Source organism: Triticum dicoccoides, unplaced genomic scaffold (genome assembly GCF_002162155.2).
Source record: "Triticum dicoccoides isolate Atlit2015 ecotype Zavitan unplaced genomic scaffold, WEW_v2.0 scaffold96856, whole genome shotgun sequence".
Lineage (NCBI taxonomy): Eukaryota > Viridiplantae > Streptophyta > Magnoliopsida > Poales > Poaceae > Triticum > Triticum dicoccoides.
In genome coordinates, this window is record NW_021314135.1 from 1 (window position 1) to 18,868 (window position 18,868).

Genomic DNA, 18,868 nt, shown 5'->3' on the forward strand with positions numbered 1-18,868 from the left:
CGTCTGTTGGTCCAAGGCCTCATCCTAGCCCCTATGGTCCACAAGCTCCGCGAGATCGTCTGTTTCCGGATGATCATGTTGAGCTTCCAGGCTATGGAGGTGACTTCTACGAGGACTACTACGGATCGGTCTGAGTTAGCAGTAGTATCACTAGTTCGCACTAGCTATGTCGTCTATCGTCCCGCGTGACTTGTGGGATATGACCTAGTTTGTACTCCTTCCGGAGGTGTAGAAAAATAATGTATAGGAGCTTGGAATGCCTCCGATGAGATGTAATCCTCTTTCACCGTAATAGTACTTTGTTTGGTCTTGTACTAAACCCTGTATGGTGTGTATGACGATGGAATAAAGAAGCAGTTTCTGTATCTACCATGTCATACGGATGATCATCTTGCATTTCGAGTTATTCCTTACATTTTATCCTATGTCGGAATCTTATCATCCTGACTAAATCGTTGTCTTGTTTACCTAGGATGGTCAACACGCGCGCTAACCCGGCTTCTCAAGAGCAGGCCGAAGGCAGTGAAGCCAGGAATGAAAATCTGCCTCATCCTCCTTCACTAGCCGAGGTTATGATGGAAGCTGAGAGAAAGAAGCGGGAGACCAACCGTTTGTTGGAGCGTATTGAACAGAACACAGCACACCATCAGAGGACTAACGTGGTGTCACTCAGTGATTTTATCAAATTACATCCACCCACGTTCCACCACTCCGTCGAGCCTCTCGACGCTGATGACTGGCTTCGCAGTATCTCTCACAAGCTGTGTTCCGCGCTGGTAGCGGAGGCTGACAAGGTCACCTTTGCTGCATATCATCTTGAAGGCCCCGCCAGTCTATGGTGGGAGAATTATGGAGCTATGCGCCCGGCGGGCCATGTCACTACTTGGGCTGAGTTCAGCGAGGCTTTCCGTGAACATCACATTCCGGAGGGTCTCATGGACCGTAAACGTGAAGAATTTTGCAGTTTCACCCAAGGCCGACTTTCTGTGGATGCTTACAGCAGTGAGTTTGGTAACCTCGCACGATATGCAACCGAGGAAGTTTCTACTGACGCCAAGAAGCAAGCAAGGTTCCGTAAGGGCCTTAGTCCTGAGCTTCGCCGCGACCTCCGTCTGCATGAGTGCACATCTTTTCAGAAACTTGTCAACAAAGCCATCAGTGCTGAAACTGGTCAGACTGACTATGACGCAACACGCAAGCATGGCCGTGCCATGGGTTCCTCATCTGGTGCTGGTCCTCAGAAGCGCCGCGTGTGGGTACCCAACACCGCCCTGCCACCCAGGTTCACACCGAGGCCATCCTTCCAGGCGCCTCGCCCCGTTCAACAGTCTGCACCGGCCAAGCCCTATGGGGGTCCAACTAACAATGCTCCTCCACGTACCAGTTCCGTGACTTGTTTCAAGTGTGGGGAATCTGGTCACTATATGCGTGAGTGTCCCCAGACCAACCCCAACCAGTCTGCTAAAGCTGTTGGCCGTGGCAAGCCGACAGGAAAAATATTCCACGCCAAGCCGGTCACCGCTTCACGTGGCCATGTCAACTGTATCTCTGCCGAAGAAGCTCAAGAGGATCCCAACGTCGTTCTCGGTACGCTTCTTGTTAATTGCCACCCGGCATCTGTTCTTTTCGATACAGGAGCCTCTCATTCTTTTATATTTGAAAATTATGCTCGTTTGCATAACGTCGCATTCGGTGATATGCCAACCTCTATGGTAATTCAAACTCCGGGATCCAAATGGCAAACTTCTAGAGTAAGCCATGGAAATGAAATCCAAGTCGACAGACTTGTTTTCCTCGCGTCTTTGATAGCCCTTAAATCTTCAGATATTAATATCATATTGGGTATGGACTGGATGTCAGCTCATCAAGCCAAAATTGATTGCTTCTCTAGGACTGTTCAACTCACCCATCCTTCGGGGAAGATAGTCAATGTCTTGACCCGAATAGCCAAGCGACAATTATATTCTCTTAACGCCAGCCCCTTGCCAGACCTTGAGGACGTTCCGGTAGTCCGTGACTTCCCGGATGTCTTTCCAGAGGAATTTCCAGGTGTTCCACCTGACAGGGATGTTGAGTTTGTAATAGACCTCATTCCAGGAACCGTTCCGATTGCTAGAAGACCTTATAAGATGGCACCCCTAGAACTAGCCGAGCTTAAGAAACAACTCGATGAGTCCTTGAAAAAGGGTTTCATCCGACCTAGCTCTTCTCCGTGGGCTTGCCCCGTCCTATTCGTCAAGAAGAAGGATGGTACGGACCGGATGGTTGTAGATTACCGACCTGTCAATTTGGTCACAATCAAGAACAAATATCCGCTTCCCAGGATCAACGACCTGTATGATCAGCTCGCTGGATCCTCAGTCTTCTCCAAGATGGATTTGAGGTTGGGCTACCATCAAATCAAAATCAGAAACGGGGACATTCCTAAAACGGCCTTTGTCACTCGTTATGGCCAATACGAGTACACCGTCATGTCCTTCGGTTTAACCAACGCTCCAGCCACCTTTTCTCGGTTAATGAACTCAATCTTCATGGAGTATTTGGATAAATTCGTCGTGGTTTACCTCGATGATATACTCATCTACTCCAAGAACGAGGAAGAACATGCCGAACATCTAAGGCTAGTGTTGCAGAAACTTCGAGAGCATCGCCTTTATGCCAAATTTTCTAAATGTGAATTCTGGTTGTCAGAAGTGACCTATCTGGGTCATGTAATATCTGGTAAAGGTATTGCTGTTAACCCTGAGCGAGTTCAAGCCGTCCTTAATTGGACTCCACCTGAATCGGTCAAGCAAGTTCGGAGTTTTCTAGGCTTAGCGAGCTATTGCCGTCGCTTTGTCGAAAACTTCTCCAAAGTTGCTAAACCTTTAACCGAACTCCTCAAGAAAGATAAAAAGTTTGAATGGACTCCACAATGTGAGCACAGCTTTCAGGAACTGAAAAGACGCCTGACTTCTGCTCCCGTACTGGTACCGCCAGACTTCTCCAAAGACTTTGTTATCTACTGCGACGCCTCGCGACAAGGACTAGGTTGCATCCTTATGCAAGATCGACATGTAATTGCCTACGCTTCACGGCAATTGCACCCACATGAGGAGAATTATCCTACTCATGATCTAGAGCTTGCAGCCGTAGTCTATGCACTTAAGACCTGGCGGCATTACCTCCTCGGTAACCGTTGCGAAATATTCACTGATCACCAAAGTCTGAAGTACATTTTCACCCAACCGGATCTGAATCTCAGGCAAAGACGTTGGGTTGAGTTGATCATAGGCTTCGACTTAGGGATAACCTACACCCCAGGGAAAGCCAACGTCATGGCTGATGCGCTAAGTCGTAAATCTTATTGTAACAACCTGATGTTACAACAAAGTCAACCGCTTCTCCATGAGGAATTTCGGAAGCTAAACCTTCACATTGTACCTCAAGGTTTTCTTTCCCCCTTGGTAGCAAAACCTACTCTTACGGATCAAATCATCGCTGCCCAAAAGCGAGATAAGGGAATATCTAAAATCAAAGAGAACATTGCTAGCGGAGGTGCTAGTTGTTTCTCCACAAATGATCATGGTGTTGTGTACTTTGAGAACCGTCTAGTGGTTCCCAAGAACCAGCATCTACGGCAGTTGATCCTTAAGGAGGCTCATGAATCTCCTCTCACTATTCATCCCGGTAGTACTAAGATGTATCAGGACCTACCTCAGAGGTTCTGGTGGACTAGGATGAAGAGAGAAATTGCTCAGTATATTGCTAATTGCGACGTCTGTCGTCGTGTAAAAGCAGAGCACCAACGGCCTGCTGGCACCCTTCAACCCTTAGCTATTCCTGAATGGAAATGGGATAAAATTGGTATGGATTTCATTACCGGTTTTCCCAGGACCAAGAGAGGGAATAATGCTATCTTCGTCGTTGTCGATCGTCTTTCCAAAGTAGCCCATTTCCTACCTGTTCGTGAGAGTATAACCGCTAGTCAATTGGCAGACTTATACATCTCCCGAATAGTGTCCCTCCATGGTGTTCCTTTGGAAATTAACTCGGATCGAGGAAGTCTTTTCACCTCTCGATTTTGGGAAAGTTTCCAAAATGCTATGGGAACTCGTCTCTCCTTTAGCACCGCCTTCCACCCTCAGTCGAGTGGTCAAGTGGAACGCGTCAACCAGATTCTAGAAGACATGCTTCGAGCCTCTGTTATCTCATTCGGAATGGACTGGGAGAAGTGTCTTCCATTTGCCGAATTCGCCTACAACAACAGCTATCAATCTAGCTTGGGTAAAGCCCCTTTTGAAGTTCTCTATGGACGACGGTGTCGAACACCCCTTAACTGGTCAGAGACCAGGGAAAGACAATTCTTTGGCCCGGATATGATTCAGGAAGCAGAAGAACAAGTTCGTATCGTTCGTGAAAAGTTGAAAACAGCCCAATCTCGTCAAAAGAGTCAATATGACCGAAAACATAGGACTATGACTTTCGAGGTTGACGAGAAGGCTTATCTTCGGGTCACCCCTCTGAAGGGAACCCATCGTTTCGGTATCAAAGGCAAATTGGCTCCTCGTTACATTGGACCTTTTCGCATTCTCGCCAAACGAGGGGAAGTTGCCTACCAGTTGGAACTACCTCCGCACCTCTCCAGGGTCCACGATGTCTTCCACGTTTCTCAACTCAGGCGTTGCTTCTCGGATCCTATCCGTGGAGTGGACCACGAAACGCTTGATCTCCAAGATAATCTTACATATCGAGAGTACCCCATTCGTATCCTCGATCAGGCCGAACGTACCACTCGACGTCATAATATCAAGTTTCTCAAGGTTCAATGGTCGCACCATTCTGAGGATGAAGCAACTTGGGAAAGGGAGGATCGTCTTCGACTCGAGTATCCCGCCTTCTTCCCGGAGGAACCCAAATCTCGGGACGAGATTCTTTTGAGTGGGGGTGAGTTGTCACATCCTAGTTAGCCATGCATTAGAGTGTTGCATCATGTTTACTTTTTCATCAGAAACTTGAAATGGGGATGACAGAACCCCCAGTCCCCTCTGAAACCAACTAGGGTTACTAAAATAATTTTCAATGAACCTGAAATGCCCTTCTAAAATGTCCATCATTTTTGTCTTGGTTCAGAACCTCTGCCAAAAGTGGTGCACATTTTCCTAGGCCATCCTAGGGTTTTTGAATTAAATCATAAATATTTGAATTTGGGCATTTAAAATTATATAAAATATTTAAATGCTCAAATATCTCCAAACTAAAATGTTTCATGTTGGAAATAATCCAACTATGGGCTAGGAATAGTTTGGTGATTTTTGAAGTTGCCTAGGTATTTTATTAAATTCAACAAAGTTGCAGATATATTAAATAAAAACAGAAACAGAAAAAGGGGAAAACTTACCTGGCGCCACCGTAGGCCCACCAGCCAGCCCACCTGGCCGGCCCAGCCCGGCCACCGCTCCAGCGAGCTGCTTGGCTCGCCAGGCAGGCAGCCAAGGTGCTCGGCGGCGGCACCGCAGCTCGCCACGCAGCTGCACGCCGCCCTGCCTCCCCCTCTCGCCGCCCTGATGGCCTGGACGAGCTCCACGTCGCGCCCCGACCCTCCTGGACACCTCCATTCGCCCCCAGTTCCTCTCCCTCGCGCTCCCACGCCATGGCCGACGCCACCGTCGCCGCACCTCCGTCGTAGCCGTGCTCCCCTTCGTCTCCACGCCGCGCCACCGTGTCCAGAAGCTTCGCCGTCCTCCACTTCTTCGAGCTAGTCGAGCCCCGAGCGCTCGCGTGCCCCGAAGCCGCCGCACCAACCTCGCCCGAACCGCCATCGCCGAAGATCCCCTTCGCCGTCGCCGCCGCACCAGCTCGTCCCCGACCACGCCGTCCTCTCCATCAAGACCGCAGTGAGCTGGGCTAACTTCCCCTTCCTCTCTTTCTCTCTCTCGTGCACCACAGCGAGCACACCAAGCTCACCCGCACGCGTCGTCGCGGACCTCGTCGCCGACGTGCTTCCGGCCACACTCCGGCCACAAGATGGTGTCCATCTTACTCACCGAGTCCCACAACACCTAGCTAGCCACTCCACGAGCCTCACCGACCCCTCTAGCGCCAAGTTCATCTTCGACCGAACCCCGGTGGCCGCCAAAGTCGTCGCCGGCGCCAACTCCGGCCACCCCGACCCCAACGGACTCCGCCAAGAGCTGCGGTTTGTCCTCAGCTCCACTCCGGTGGTCTCCGCGGCCCATTTGGTGGCCGAAATGGCCAAAACCACTCCCGCCGCCGCGTCGGGCTCGCCGGCGGCTAAACGCCGGCGTCGCTGGCTTTGACTTTGACCACGGGTGGGCCCTGGTTGACTCCCCTGAGTCAATGACAGGTGGGGCCCAGCCCTGTTAATTATACAGGATTAGTTTTAATTAAATCTTAATTAAAATAACCACCCTGACATGCGGGACCCACTGTCAGGTTTGACCCAGACCTGTTCCGTTGACCTGCTGACGTCACACTGACGTCAGGCTGACGCAGTAATTGATTTTCTGGATTTAATTTAAATCAGGAAATTCCAGAATATTATTTAAACTTCAAAAATTCATAACTTTTATTCCGTAACTCCAAATTGGACAAATTATATATGAAAAATGATCAGAAAAATCCAATCTATCCATCTGTACTATTTTCATGCATGATCAAACAAGTTAAATTGATGTTTTAAGCAGAACAAGGAAAAGCACTTTAAAAGGCCATATTTGAATTTGAAATTTGAATCCTTGATTCAAATTTGCTCAAACCCTTCTGGTTTTAGTTGCATTAGCCCAACACACTCATATTGCCATGTTTCATGCATGCATCATATTGTTGCACATTGTTTGGTGATGGTTGTGTATCGGTGTCCTTTGCGACAGGTTCTGCCTCCGAGGAGTACCGTGATTACCCTAACGAAGAACCGTATCAGTGCATCGAACCATCAGGCAAGCAACCAACCATTTGATCATATCGATACAATCCCATGTTCTCGCTCCTGCTCTCTTTTACTGCATTAAGACAACGCGTTTCAAACTGCTGTGTGCTACGGTAATTTAACCCATTTCCTCTGCATGACCTGTCATTGCCACAGTAACTAGATGAAACCCACTAGCATGTGTAGGAGTTGTTTGAGCCATATGTATGTGTTGTTCCTACCTTGCTATGCCTGTTATGCTTAGAGTCGTGTCAGGTCTGGTTCATCTGGGTGATGGGCTAGAGTGAAATGTTTATGTCGGTAATGAGAGTGGTGTGGTGAACACGATTTGGTACAGGTATCGATGAGAGGCCATGTAGGAGTACATGGTGGGTTGTTTCATTGAAGCCGACCTTAAGCACTGAGATCTGTATGTGTGATTTAAGAATCTGCTACTACCATGCATTGGGCCCGAAACCAATGGACCCTCTCGGCTTCTTATTCACCCTAGTTCTCCGTCCAGGAGTTGCAAGTAGTTTCTGGTGTTTGTAGCCTACTGGAGGCCGTGGACAGCGCTGACCGTAGGGGTGGGCTGTGATGCGGTAGGTACGTGGCACGGTGTACCGAATACCCGTTAGGTATCTCGGGAACCCTGTTCACATCGTTCGGGGCCGTATGGGAAACCTCGGCCGGACTCCCTGCGGATGGAACCTGGATAGGCGATAAACCTGGACTGGAGGCTTAGGTGATTAGGTAGGTCGTGGCCGACACCCACGTTGGGCTTCCGCTTGAAGGTTGCCGAGTACATGTCGTGTAAACGATGGTAAGTGGTGAGAGCGTGCATGAAGAAGTACACCCCTGCAGGGTTAACATGATCTATTCGAATAGCCGCGTCCGCGGTAAAGGACTACTTGGTTGCCTATACAGTTCATAGACAAGTAAATGGAAACTGTTAAAAGCCTCAAGATAAGTGTGAGTGCCGAGGATGGCTCTTCCGTAGGAAGACGGAGGCGGATCCTCGGTAGTGTATTGAATTGGTGAGTAGTGGACTCGTGTGCGCAAAACCATTTCAAGTTGGAGTATCGTAGGATAGCCTAGCCAAGAGTCAAAGCTGGCTTGCTGCAATAACTCCACCAACCCTTCTTGATACTAAGCATGTATGTAGGATCTGATGTAAGTCTTGCTGAGTACCTTTGTACTCATGTTGCTATAATCTACATTTTTACAGAAGACGCTGCAACCCCTTCTGATGGGTTCTATGTAGACGTTGACATCAACGAGTAGGTTAAAGACCCAGGTGGTGACCCTGAGCTTGTGAAGGACCACGTAGTATAGTTAGGCTTTCCAAGCCTCTTTTATTTTACTAGTTGTCTGTACTCAGACAAGTTACTTCCGCTGCTGGTTTGTATGACTGTATGACTTGTATGTTGGGTCGTGAGACCCGTACCTTTGTGTATGTTATGTATGGCTCTCTGAGCCTTAAATAAAGTACTTGTGTCGTAGAGTCATGTTGTGATGCTTCGTTGTATTTGCACATATCGAGCATATTGTGTGTATGATTGAAATGCTTGGTATGTGTGGGATCTGACTATCTAGTTGTTTATCTTTAGTAGCCTCTCTTACCGGGAAATGTCTCCTAGTGTTACCGCTGAGCCATGGTAGCTTGCTACTGCTCTGGAACACCTAGGCTGGCCGGCATGTGTCCTTCTTCGTTCCTGTGTCTGTCCCTTCGGGGAAATGTCACGCTTTGAGTACCGGAGTCCTGTTAGCCCGCTACAGCCCGGTTTACCGGAGTCCTGCTAGCCCGGTGCTACAGCCCGGACCCACTTGCTGATGACCGACACGTTCGAAGCTGGGTCATGGATGCCTGTCCCTGTAAGTCTGTGCCACTTTGGGTTTACGACTAGTCATGTCAGCCCGGGCTCCTTATCATATGGATGCTAGCGACACTATCATATACGTGAGCCAAAAGGCGCAAACGGTCCCGGGCAAAGGTAAGGCGACACCCGTGGGGATACCGTGCGTGAGGCCGCAAAGTGATATGAGGTGTTACCGGCTAGATCGATGTGACATTGAGTCGGGGTCCTGACAGCGATTGAGCGGGAGAGTAAGTAGTATAGGACATTATCCATTGTTAGGGAACGGTTGTAATGGTAGTGAGAATGTAGAATCGTCTTTGGGGTGGACCTGGGAGTGGCAAGCATAAGGGACGAAGACGGGGAAACATGTCGGATGCGATCATACCAGCACTAAAGCACCGGATCCCATCAGAACTCCGAAGTTAAGCGTGCTTGGGCGAGCGTAGTACTAGGATGGGTGACCTCCTGGGAAGTCCTCATGTTGCATTCCTTTTATAATTATTTTTTGCGCCTTGTGACAAACATATCGCACGTGCGCGATATATATTAATCCCGTTATATTATTTTTGACGTTTTGCGATATGTTTAAGCGCGATGCTCATTGCTCGCGCGTCTTGGGGCGGCTTTGTGGCGCGAAGAGCGCTTTCTGAAAGGGGTGGGAAAAACTCGTGTTGCTGCGGTATGGAGGGAGGGGTGGAAACCGTGGAAAACTCGTCTCCGTGATTGAGCGGGAGAGTAAGTAGTATAGGACATTATCCATTGTTAGGGAACGGTTGTAATGGTAGTGAGAATGTAGAATCGTCTTTGGAGCGGACCTGGGAGTGGCAAGCATAAGGGACGAAGACGGGGAAACATGTCGGATGCGATCATACCAGCACTAAAGCACCGGATCCCATCAAAACTCCGAAGTTAAGCGTGCTTGGGCGAGAGTAGTACTAGGATGGGTGACCTCCTGGGAAGTCCTTGTGTTGCATTCCTTTTATAATTATTTTTTGCGCCTTGTGACAAACATATCGCACGTGCGCGATATATATTAATCCCGTTATATTATTTTTGACGTTCGCGATATGTTTAAGCTCGATGCTCATTGCTCGCGCGTCTTGGGGCGGCTTTGTGGCGCGAAGAGCGCTTTCTGAAAGGGGTGGAAAAAACTCGTGTTGCTGCGGTATGGAGGGAGGGGTGGAAACCGTGAAAAACTCGTCTCCGTGATTGAGCGGGAGAGTAAGTAGTATAGGACATTATCCATTGTTAGGGAATGGTTGTAATGGTAGTGAGAATGTAGAATCGTCTTTGGAGCGGACCTGGGAGTGGCAAGCATAAGGGACGAAGACGGGGAAACATGTCGGATGCGATCATACCAGCACTAAAGCACCGGATCCCATCAGAACTCCGAAGTTAAGCGTGCTTGGGCGAGAGTAGTACTAAGATGGGTGACCTCCTGGGAAGTCCTCGTGTTGCATTCCTTTTATAATTATTTTTTGCGCCTTGTGACAAACATATCGCACGTGCGCGATATATATTAATCCCGTTATATTATTTTTGACGTTTGCGATATGTTTAAGCTCGATGCTCATTGCTCGCGCGTCTTGGGGCGGCTTTGTGGCGCGAAGAGCGCTTTCTGAAAGGTGTCACATCCCTAGCTTCAGGCATTGCTCTAAGTTAGCTTCATGTGTGCATCATGTCTATATTTTTGAAACTTGAATTGAGGAATATTGGAAGCCTCAAAACCCTAAATAAAAGAGGGGCAAAAACCCTAGAAATCTTATTCATTGCTCCAAAAGGCTCTTCTTAAATGTTTGATAATTTTTGGTAAGGGTTCTGGTCCCAACCAAAATATTGAACATTTTTAAGGATTTATTTTTGGAACTTTGAATTTAAATCATAGCTATTTGAATTGGACTTATATCTACTGTTAAATAAATATAGGTCCAATAATTCTGAAAATATTTTGTGGAGCATTGTTTTAATTCTTTTAGCTCCTAAAAATATTGTCAGAAGCAAAATAAATTGAATTGGTTTCAAAACCAAATTCAAACAAACCTGCAGAATAGAAAACAGAGTTAAAACAAAACAGAGAGAAAAAAAAATAAAAAGAGTAAAGCCTACCTGGCCTCACCCGTGCAGCCCACCAGCCGGCCCAGCTCCCCCCCCCTGGCCGGCCCAGCCCACCAGCGCCCTCCCTGTCGTCTTCCTCCTCGGGACAGTAGGACAGAGGCGCGTGGCCGGAGCGCGCGCGCACGCGCCCGAGCCACCTCCTGCTTGCCGCCCCGCCCCGGATCGGCTAAGGATGCCACGCACCCCCCTCAGGCCTCTCTCAACTCCCTCCCATGCTCATCCCCTTCTCCTGCTCTCCCTCTCGCTCCGCACCTCGGACCCGAGCGGAGCCGCCGCCACCGACGCCGATTGCCACAGCCACCATGCTCCCCACGCCTCACCGACGCCCCAGGGAGATCCGCCTCGACCACCTCTTCCTCCTCGCCGAGAAGCGCACCGCGGGAGCCCCTGCAACGTCGCCACCGCCGTCGTCTTCAACCTCCAGCGCCGAGCTCGCCTCCGGTCGATTCAGCGCCGCTAGGACCTCCCCGAGCTCGCTGACCTCCTCTTCGGCATCGCGGTGAGCCCCGTTGTGTTTCCCCTCTCTCCATTCACTCGCCCCCATGCTGTAACCGCCGTCTCACCGCAACCGGAGCTCGCTGCCGCCGGCCATGCTGCCGTCGCGGCCATGGCTTGTTTCGGTCGCGTCCGAGCACGGCTTTGAGCTCGTGAGGCTCACAGGAAGCCCATGCGCAGCTCAGCTTGTCCAAAACCCCACCAGGGCCTCGCGCCCGTTACCACCCGAACTCCGGCGCCGCCGCGAGCTCCGTTCCGACGAGCCCCGGCGTTCCCGCAGCCTCCCACCTACCCCATCAGATGCGGGAGAGCCCGGGCTACGCCCCGGTGCCCTCAGCCGCCGCCTCCGTCGCCTTTAGCGCAAGTCCGGCGCGTTGCCGCCGCCATTTTGGTCGCCGCCGGCGTAAGTCCGGCGATGATGACGTGGGCATCATTAGCGGCTAACCCCCCCACACTAACCAACCCCCTAGGCCACTGACAGCGGGCCCCACCCCTGGTCAAACCCCAGTCAGCACTGGGTTTGACCGGGATTAGCTCCTGTGTCACTGACGTGTGGACCCCACACGTCAGGTTTGACCGAGCCAGCCCAGTTGACCCTGCTGACGTCACTGTGACGTGGGGCTGACGCAATAAACCATTTTCTGGATTTATTATAATTCAGGAAATTCCAGAAAATTATATAAACTTCTAAAAATCATAGAAAATTAACCGTAACTCCAAATTAAATAATTTATATATGAAAAATTATCAGAAAAATTCAAGGAATCCATCTGTACCATTTTCATGCATATTAGAACAACTTATAGCTGCTGTTTAGCACAAATCAATTAAAGGGCATTTAAATAATCACATATGGAGTTTGAATTTGAATCTTGGATTCAAACCAACCTCATTTAATCTGGTTCTAGTTGCATTAGCCCAAAACACATTCATTTTGCCATGTCATGATCATGCATCATATTGTGCATTGCATTGATTGTGTTCCTTTCTGTGTTGCCGGTATTTGTCCCCTCTCGATAGACGTGATACCGATGATGTGATCGTTGACACTGATGAAGACTCAATGTTATCTTCAGAAGTGCCAGGCAAGCAAAACCCCCTTGTTCATTCCGATAAAATCCCACTCTCTCGCTCCTGCTCTCTTTTACTGCATTAGGACAACAACGACATATTTGTTATTTGCTGCGGTAGCTGAACCCCTTTTTCCTTTGCATGACCTGTCATTGCCACAGTAAATAGATGAAACCCACTAGCATGAGTAGGAGTTGTTTGAGCCCTGATGTGCCTACTCATTCATGCTTGTTTGTCATGCCTGCTACTGCTTAGAGTTGAGTTAGGTCTGATTCATCGGGGATGAATCAGAGGCGTGTGAACATGTCCTACTGTGTGTGAGCTAAGTGTGTGAACACGATTTGGTAAAGGTAGCGGTGAGAGGCCATGTAGGAGTACATGGTGGGTTGTCTCATTGCAGCCGTCCTCAGGAACTGAGTTCTGTGTTTGTGATCCATGACCAGCTACTACCACACATTGGAATGCTTAAGTGCCCCTCTCGACTTATTAATCAACTTGATCTCTGTCCAGGAGTTGCAACTAGTTTCTGGTGTTTGTAGGCAGTGTTAGTAGTCTACCAAGTGGCGCCCGGTACAGGTGGGCTTGGGACAGACTAGGCACAGTGGCCCGGTGTACCAAGTGGCACCCGGTTGGTGGGCTTGGGAACCCTGCACACATCGTTTGGGGCCGTAAGCGACACCCCGGCCGGATCTCCTTGCGGATGGAACCCGAATAGGCGATAAACCTGGACTAGAGACTTGTTCGGTTAGTCAGGTCGTGGCCGACTCCCTCGCCCGGCTTCCGCTTGAAGGTTGCCGAGGTACATGACGTGTACAGGGCGGTAAGTGGCGAGAGCTGTGTGAAGAAGTACACCCCTGCAGGGTTATCATCATCTATTCGAATAGCTGGATTCCTCGGATATGGAAACTTGGACCCCATTGCATAGTTCATAGACAAGTGAAAGTGGATACTCTAAAATACGCAAGATAAGCGTGAGTGCTATGGATGGCGTTCTCGTAGGGAGACGGGAGCGGATCCATAGTGGTGTATTGATATGGTGAATATGTGGACTCGTGTGCGCCACCTCAAAAGAGTCGCTTGCAGTCGTAGTTAGGTTAGCCACCGAGTCAAAGCTGGCTTGCTGCAGTTAAACTCCTCCACCCCCTTTGTTGATAATGATGCATATGTAGTTAGTTCTGATGTAAGTCTTGCTGTGTACATTTGTACTCACGTTTGCCTATTTTATGTTTTTGCAGAGAGACTTCAGTCTCACTAGTAGTTCCGCTTGGACTTCGACGTTTAGCTTGATACCTCAGCTACGATCTTGTGCCCTCGGCAGGATCTGATAGATAGTCAGGCTTCTCAGCCTTTTTCATTTATAGATGTCTGTACTCAGACATGATAGCTTCCGCTTGTGCTTTGACTTGTATGCTCTGTTGGTTGGGTCATGAGACCCATGTTTGTAATGTCTCGCTCCTCGGAGCCTATTGAATAAACTACTTGAGTCGTAGAGTCATTTTGTGATGCCATGTTGTATTGCACATATCGAGCATATTGTGTGTATGTTATTGAAATGCTTGGTATGTGTGGGATCTGACTATCTAGTTGTTTATCTTTGGTAGCCTCTCTTACCGGGAAATGTCTCCTAGTGTTACCGCTGAGCCATGGTAGCTTGCTACTGCTCTGGAACACTTAGGTTGGCCGGCATGTGTCCTTCTTCGTTCCTGTGTCTGTCCCTTCGGGGAAATGTCACGCTTTGAGTACCGGAGTCCTGTTAGCCCGCTACAGCCCGGTTTACCGGAGTCCTGCTAGCCCAGTGCTACAGCCCGGACCCACTTGCTGATGACCGACACGTTCGAAGCTGGGTCATGAATGCCTGTCCCTGTAAGTCTGTGCCACTTTGGGTTTACGACTAGTCATGTCAGCCCGGGCTCCTTATCATATGGATGCTAGCGACACTATCATATACGTGAGCCAAAAGGCGCAAACGGTCCCGGGCAAAGGTAAGGCGACACCGTGGGGATACCGTGCGTGAGGCCGCAAAGTGATATGAGGTGTTACCGGCTAGATCGATGTGACATCGAGTCGGGGTCCTGACATCGTTGGCCATGTAGGAGTACATGGTGGGTTGTCTCATTGCAGCCGTCCTCAGGAACTGAGTTCTGTGTTTGTGATCCATGATCAGTTACTACCACACATTGGGCTCCGGGCGCTCCAAGCCCTCTCGACTTATTAATCAACTTGATCTCTGTCCAGGAGTTGCAACTAGTTTCTGGTGTTTGTAGGCAGTGTTAGTAGTCTACCAAGTGGCACCCGGTACAGGTGGGCTTGGGACAGACTAGGCACAGTGGCCCGGTGTACCAAGTGGCACCCGGATGGTGGGCTTGGGAACCCTGCACACATCGTTTGGGGCCGTAAGCGACACCCCGGCCGGATCTCCTTGCGGATGGAACCTGAATAGGCGATAAACCTGGACTAGAGACTTGTTCGGTTAGTCAGGTCGTGGCCGACTCCCTCGCCCGGCTTCCGCTTGAAGGTTGCCGAGGTACATGACGTGTACAGGGCGGTAAGTGGCGAGAGCGTGTGTGAAGAAGTACACCCCTGCAGGGTTAACATCATCTATTCGAATAGCCGGATTCCTCGGATATGGAAACGTGGACCCCTTGCATAGTTCATAGACAAGTGAAAGTGGATACTCTAAAATACGCAAGATAAGCGTGAGTGCTATGGATGGCGTTCTCGTAGGGAGACGGGAGCGGATCCATAGTGGTGTATTGATATGGTGAATATGTGGACTCGTGTGCGCCACCTCAAAAGAGTTACTTGCAGTCGTAGTTCAGGATAGCCACCGAGTCAAAGCTGGCTTGCTGCAGTTAAACTCCACCACCCCCTTTGTTGATAATGATGCATGCGTAGATAGATCTGATGTAAGTTTTGCTGGGTACATTTGTACTCACGTTTACCTATTTTATGTTTTTGCAGAGAGACTTCAGTCTCACTAGTAGTTCCGCTTGGACTTCGACGTTTAGCTTGATACCTCAGCTACGATCTTGTGCCCTCGGCAGGATCTGGTAGATAGTCAGGCTTCCCAGCCTTTTTCATTTATAGATGTCTGTACTCAGACATGATAGCTTCCGCATATCGAGCATATTGTGTGTATGTTATTGAAATGCTTGGTATGTGTGGGATCTGACTATCTAGTTGTTTATCTTTAGTAGCCTCTCTTACCGGGAAATGTCTCCTAGTGTTACCGCTGAGCCATGGTAGCTTGCTACTGCTCTGGAACACTTAGGCTGGCCGGCATGTGTCCTTCTTCGTTCCTGTGTCTGTCCCTTCGGGGAAATGTCACGCTTTGAGTACCGGAGTCCTGTTAGCCCGCTACAGCCCGGTTTACCGGAGTCCTGCTAGCCCAGTGCTACAGCCCGGACCCACTTGCTGATGACCGACACGTTCGAAGCTGGGTCATGAATGCCTGTCCCTGTAAGTCTGTGCCACTTTGGGTTTACGACTAGTCATGTCAGCCCGGGCTCCTTATCTTATGGATGCTAGCGACACTATCATATACGTGAGCCAAAAGGCGCAAACGGTCCCGGGCAAAGGTAAGGCGACACCCGTGGGGATACCGTGCGTGAGGCCGCAAAGTGATATGAGGTGTTACCGGCTAGATCGATGTGACATCGAGTCGGGGTCCTGACAGCGTTGGTATCAGAGCTTGACTGCCTGTAGGATTACCAAGCCAAACTGGTCGAAGTTGAGTCTAGAAATTCTTTAGTTATATAAGGGAATTGATTGTGGGATGGAACGTAAGGCTCTTTTTACTCCTTATACCTCATGGCCTTCTGATCTGAGTCATCATCTTCTCTTCTACGGGGATTAAGAACTAGGCTTTCTCTTCTTTCTATCAGGATCACGTGTTACTAATCCGTAGACTTATAAGATTGTTGGATTTAAGCTTGAGTTCAGTTTCTACTACTTCCGCATGTTAATTGTTGATCTCGAAACCTTGACATTGTGCTTCTGAGTGGTTATGCCACCATTTTTGTGAATGTCTCAAATCTTTTCTGAGCATTTACAGCCGTTATGCTGTCCGAGTCATCCCAGGTTTCTAAGTAGTCTGATGCACTTGCAAATTCCTTCCTTCCGTTTCAATGTTCCTTTGGGCCAGATTAACCACACTAAGTTGAGGTACTCTGTTACCTTGACATATATGTTGGAGATATTATTATGACCCTAGGTGTCTTAGGGGATCACCTAGTAATCTAGCAATGTTTTGTGATCCCAGTGTGATGATTCTGGCTTTTATTCTCGAAAGCATCCCGTGATGCCACTTAGTAGTAGGTATTCTACTCCTTGGGTTCTTGAACCCGAGATTCACTCTACCTACTTCATGTTGATAGTAATTGCTAGTGCCTTTAGGATATTAGTAACCTTTGCGACAGTCCTTGAAGTCCGTGGTATCTTCTTCTTCCAAATACCATGAACTACTTATGGCAGAAGTTCCTCGTTGAACTAAAATATCACAACAGGATTATTCTTGAGGAGTTCTCCATTCATAAATCGTGACTCTGCCAGTTCTACTTTTCTGCATGGGTTATCCGGAAGAAATATGTTGAACTTGGTTCGACATACTAATTTATGCATCCACAACTCAGAAAATTATATGTTCCTTGAGTTGTTCTCTTTAGTTGCATTCTGACCCTCGTCTATCAATCGATAGTCAAGAGTATGCATGCGTTCGTCTATCGATGCCTATTACTCTTGTGGTCCGTCAAGCCATTCTATCGCAGAATGACTAGGAGAAACAAACTCCAGTACCTCTTCCATATCCAGGATTGGGTCAAAGAAGTTGTGCTCCGCAGATCAAATTGCTAATCCAGTTTTTGTTCTGTTCTACCTTGGAGTATTACCATCTTTATATCGGGATTGTTATAGGAATTGCACACCATCCTATGAACTCTTGGTACAGTGATACTTCTTGCCATCATTAGTCATTCCTCGGTCTTCGTGTTGATGCAATCGGAATACCGACAAATGAATTGTGATGTGTGAAATCAATACGCCTAGCAACCTCGTTGCTGGGTAGTTAAAGGACAATAATTTCATTCTTAGTGTGTTGGTTACTGAATCATCATTCTAAGATTGATCGTGCTACCTAGTCCTTATTTCGGTGCACCCTTCGATTGATGAGTTAGGATCTTGTCAAGTCCTCACTCATTTGATCATATCGTCTTGCCCTCAAAAGCGGGATTGTTTTCGATCTTAGTAACATATCGGTGGTTCATGATTTTCCGAATGTCTTCTCGGAAGTATTACCAGGTTGTCACCTGACTGTTATGTTGAGCTCGTGATCAAGTTGGTTTCTTGTGAACCACCCTTTCTCCAAGAATCTGTGATGGATATCCCGGAGCTAGTTGGTTAAGCTAGACAACAACTTGGAGAGTTGGAAGATAAAAGCTTGCCTGACTTAGTTCGTTCCAAAGGGATATTCTTGTGTAGTGTGTGTTGAAGAAAGATGATATCTTCATCGATTGGTCCCTGTGATCAGTTGCTGGACCTACTGTCTTATCAATCCTTTGATTTGAGTGTAGGCTATCGTCAAATCAAAGTAGTACCAACGATATTCGTAATGTTGTCTTACTCGTGGTTGATCCCTCGAGCATACACCATTATATCTTTTTGGTCTGACCAATGCTATCACCTTGTTCACTTAACTATGGAATTCCTTTTAAAAGGAAACCCGGATGAATTGTTGTTGAGCCCATTGACAACATCCTTATCTCCTCCATGATTTGTTGAACATTAAGCTAGTGTTGGAAACTTTTGAAAGCATTTCTTCATGCTAGTTCATGAAGCATATGTTCGGATGTAAGAAGTGACTTCCTCCAGTTCATGTGCATTTGATGCAAGTTGCCGCCGTGGATTCGAGAAGGTCAATGTTGTTTCCTTTGGAATCATCCCAAATCAGTCATGCATACGCGCGAAGTATTCTGTGGTCTGGAGACTTGCAACCTTCATTCCATATGTGTTCCGAGCACACCAAGCCACTGATTGATTTGTTCAAGGAGAAGAAGTTCCTTCTTAAGAGTATACCTTATGCAAGGATTTTGATATCCTCGTTGATGGTTCCCAACCTGAACCCGGTAGCGTTTTATTGTAAGACTACCATGTGGTCATGCTTGTCTGGGACAGCGTGTTCACATGTTTGTAGCAGAACCAGCTCATGTTTTGGAGCTTATTATCGTAGTTCATTTCCCGAGAATCTCGCAACGTCATCTCGTCGATTTGTGTTGCAAACTTTCGTTTTTCTTCCTAGACTCGATGAGTCTGGAATATCCTGACACCAACCAGATCTGAATCTCAGGCAGATATGATGGTTTGGAACATTTCCCAAGAACTATAATATTGGTCCCTCGATAACCGGTAAAGTGGATGTCGTGGCCCA

The 18,868-nt window shown here is 48.4% G+C and overlaps 3 non-coding genes across 3 annotated transcripts; all 3 read left to right on the forward strand.

Moving 5' to 3' along the window:
• The first annotated feature begins 9,137 nt into the window (after positions 1-9,137).
• On the forward strand, positions 9,138-9,256 carry LOC119348571. Its single transcript, XR_005169023.1, has one exon. It is a non-coding gene; the product is annotated as a 5S ribosomal RNA (ribosomal RNA).
• A 368-nt stretch (positions 9,257-9,624) lies between these two features.
• Positions 9,625-9,743, forward strand: LOC119348569. The gene has a single exon (XR_005169021.1). It is a non-coding gene; the product is annotated as a 5S ribosomal RNA (ribosomal RNA).
• Positions 9,744-10,110: 367 nt separating this feature from the next.
• LOC119348560 lies at positions 10,111-10,229 on the forward strand. The gene has a single exon (XR_005169013.1). It is a non-coding gene; the product is annotated as a 5S ribosomal RNA (ribosomal RNA).
• Positions 10,230-18,868: the final 8,639 nt, after the last annotated feature.